The 3,949-nt window shown below is 40.2% G+C and overlaps 1 protein-coding gene across 1 annotated transcript in view; it reads right to left on the bottom strand.

Moving 5' to 3' along the window:
• Positions 1–3,543: 3,543 nt before the first annotated feature.
• Positions 3,544–3,949, bottom strand: part of pdlim4 (PDZ and LIM domain 4) — a 182,917-nt gene continuing 182,511 nt past the window's right edge. Inside the window, exon 8 of the mRNA XM_061890582.1 lies at positions 3,544–3,949. This exon is cut by the window's right edge and continues 341 nt beyond it. The gene's annotated coding sequence lies outside the window, so the exon portion shown is untranslated.

Genomic DNA, 3,949 nt, shown 5'->3' with positions numbered 1-3,949 from the left:
AGCAGTCCTGTAGCGTTTTTACTCGAGTTACGCTTTGCTTCGAGTGTGATATCATATGCGATACAAGCAGTCCTGCAGCGTGTTCTCACATCCGTATGATATATTATTTGCGATACAGACAGTCCTGCAGTAAGTTTACTTGTGTGGGATATCATGTGCCATACAAGCAGTGTGATATTTGCAGATACTAGTTTTGGGCAGTGGTTAGCGCTCATGCCGCACATGGAGAAGGTCCTGGGCTTCCGGTGTGGAATGTGCATGTCCCCGTGACTGCCTGGATCCTCCTCAGGTCCTCCAACCTCCAAAGACCTGCACCTGGGGATAGGCTGATTGGCAACACTAAAATTGGCCCTAATTTGTTTTACAGTAAACTCCTGGCAAACACAGCTGCCAGTATTCTACCACAAATTCGATAGTTTTTGTTGTAAACAAGTTAACAACATGTCCGTTTTTGTCATAGTAATTTACCATAAGCCAAAACAGTTATCAACATACCATAATGTCTTAAACTTTGTGACTGTACGGTGATTTCCTGGCAACCACAGCTGCCGGTATTTTACCGTAAATCGTGAAACTTTTTTTTTTTTTTTTTAAAGTGTAGGATTGCAAGCTAATCATTGATCATTGATTTGTTGTTCATTATTCCCTCTTAGTAGTAGTAGTAGTAGTAGTGTCTAAGGCAAAAACTGCATTCTGGTTAGCTTCTGTGATCACAATATTTCTAACTCCTGGTATTTGTTGGAGGCTAAATTGCAGAGTCCTTTAGGAATGGTTGAAAGGACAGTGTTTTATGTTGGACACGGGAATGTTTGTTTAAGCTTCCCTCACTCCTCTTTCGTACCATTCGTCCGTCAAAGTAAGAGCGTTTTCCTTCACACTGGTCATGAGTTTGCCTAATGAATTATTGTGACCACTAGGTGTCACCAAAAAACAAACAAACATATTGCCAATCCCCTTTAACTCAAAGACAGCAAAAGTCCATTCATGACTTGGATAGTGTTGTTCTCTGTGTGACTAATTTGTCTGGCTCAAGCCTTTATGTAAACATTCCACTCAACACAATACAAAACCCAAAACCAGTGAAGTTGGCTCGTTGTGTAATTCATAAATAAAAACAGAATACAAGGATTTACAAATCCTTTTCAACTTATATTTAATTGAATAGACTGCAAACAAGATACTTAATGTTCAAAGCGTTTCAGGTGGAATTATTCCCCATTCTTGCTTGATGCAGCTTAAGTCAGGGGTGCCCATTACGTCGATCGCGATCGACTGGTCGATCTCGGAGTGTGTGTCAGTCGATCTCAAGCCAGGCATTAATAAAAATGAGCAATCATCAATCATACCAAGACTTCACTTTCGTCAGTTGTTTGACATTCTCGGCACCCGAGGATCTTGTGAGATGACGCTGGCTGCTGCAAGCTCATATTTAAGAAAAAAATCACTAACAGGGCGGACGCAGAGAAACACATTTTATTTCTAGAGACTCCGTACCTACTGTCAAAACTCTAAAGACCGACTGCACAGTTCCTGTCTTCACCATAAAAGACCTGTTTCATCCTGCCTGTGCTAACAAAATAAGAGTCTCAGAAAGCTAGCGTGCACAAGCTTGCAAGCTACGGAATTTGATGCCAATGTATTTCTCCCCCGCCCTCAACGACCGCTTTCTCACTTGCTTGCCCACCCGCACACTCACTGACGTCACTCACCTGCTGCCAGACATTAAAGGGCCACACACACATATGCTACTCTCATAACAAAGTGTTTAAAAACGAGTATGCAAGTTGGACAAATGAGATGCCAAATCCAACCACTTTCATGTGGTATTGGACAGAAAGGAGGACTTTTTTTCTCCTCCATTTGAAAATGCCGACGTTATCAGCACCACTGTCTGATTCCAATCAATGCAAGTCATCAGAATCAAATACACCAACTTATATTCTTGTCTTCAAGAAAGAAAGGAATCTATGTGTGTTAAACATGCTTGTATTATCATTAAACACCATTAACTTGTTAACAAAAATGTCTCTTTCATAAATAAATAAATATAAATTATAAATAGGAATGAGGTAGATCTCCTCGACTTGGTCAATTGAAAAGTAGCTCGCCTGCAGAAAAAGTGTGAGCGCCCCTGGCTTAAGTTGTGGTATTTTAGGTTTCATAATGCGCCACACATTTTCAATGGGAGACAGGTCTAGTACCCGCACTCTTACTATGAAGCCACGTTGTTGTAACACATGCAGAATGTGGCTTTGCATTGTCTTGCTGAAATAAGCAGGGGCGTCCATTAAAAAGACGTTGCTTGGATGGCGACATATGTTGCTCCAAAACCTTTATGTACCTTTCAGCATTAATGGTGCCTTCACAGATGTTTAAGGGGCGGCATAGCTCTTGAGGGTTGCAGGTTCGATTCCCGCTTGTGCCATCCTAGTTACTGCCGTTGTGTCCTTGGGCAAGACACTTTACCCACCTGCTCCCAGTGCCACCCACACTGGTTTAAATGTAACTTAGATATTGGGTGTCACTATGTAAAGCGCTTTGAGTCACTTGAGAAAAGCGCTATATAAATATAATTCACTTCACAATTCACTAAGTTACCCATGCCTTGGACACTAATTCGCCTCCATACCATCACAGATGCTGGCTTTTGAACTTTGCGCCTAGAACAGTCCGGATGTTTCTTGGCTTCTTTGTTCCGGAGGACACGACGTCCCAGTTTCCAAAAACAATTTGAAATGTGGACTCATCAGACCACAGAACACTTTTCCACTTTGCATCAGTGCATCTTAGATGAGCACAGTTTCTGGGTGTTGTTGATAAATGGCTTTTGCTTTGCATAGTCAAGTTTAAACTTGCACTTACAGATGCAGTGACAAACTTTAATTACTGACAGTGGTTTTGTGAAGTGTTCCTGAGCCCATGTGGTGATATCCTTTCCACAGTAATGTTGGTTTTTGATGCAGTAACATGCACGTAACATTGAATGCCCGTAACCTTGGATCCCTCATGTGGATGAGGGATCCAAGGTTACGTGCGGTTATTTCTCCAGATTCTCTGAACCCATTGAGAAATGTTGTTCTTAAACTGTTCAAAAATTTGCTCACACATTTGTTGTACAAGTGGTGATCCTCGTCCCATCCTTTCTTGTGAATGACTGAGCATTTCACGGAAGCTGCCTTTATACACAATCATGGCTCCCACCTGTTCCCAATTAGCCTGTTCACCTGAGGGATGTTCTAAATAAGTGTTTGATGGGTATTTACCACTTGTGCCAGCTTTTTTTTGCAGGCATCAAATTCCAAATGAGCCAACATTTGCAAAAAATAACAAAGTTTTCCAGTTCGAACATTAAATCCTGTCTTCGCAGTCTATTCAATTGAATACAAGTTGAAAAGGATTAGCAAATTATTGTATTCTGTTTTTATTTACTATTTAAACAACGTGCCAACTTCACTGGTTTTGGAGTTTGTATGATTTTGCATGTATGATTCCTACTGATATCATATTGGCTCAATATCAGTATCGATAAAAAAACTCAAGACGTTCAATGAAAATAATCATTTTATTTGCAACTAAATCATTTAAAGAATTTAAAACATTCCAGGCAAAAATATGACAGTTGAAAAATCAAACACATCCATCAGCAGATAAAAAGTGGAGCTAAGATGGAGCCCTGCGGGACTCCTTTTTCAATAAGATGATTTAAAGAACTATTTAAAGATGATAAGCGTGTTGTGTACTTATGCAAACATTAAATGGATCGATGAAGTTTTGCGAATCCAAACAACTAAAACAAAGCCAGTCATAATAAAACCTAAAAAATGAATACTTGCACATCTGCTTATTTCTTCCTTTCACGGCGTAGCAAAATCAGAGCATCCCAAAACCAAGCAAAAGTGTCGGCAGAACAATAAGTTAAATGTGAAAGAAGTAGAAAAAAAGAGAAGGC

Source organism: Nerophis ophidion, linkage group LG28 (genome assembly GCF_033978795.1).
Source record: "Nerophis ophidion isolate RoL-2023_Sa linkage group LG28, RoL_Noph_v1.0, whole genome shotgun sequence".
Classification (NCBI taxonomy): Eukaryota; Metazoa; Chordata; class Actinopteri; order Syngnathiformes; family Syngnathidae; genus Nerophis; species Nerophis ophidion.
The sequence above is the reverse complement of the archived record's forward strand: the minus strand, read 5'-3'. Positions and strand labels throughout refer to the sequence as shown.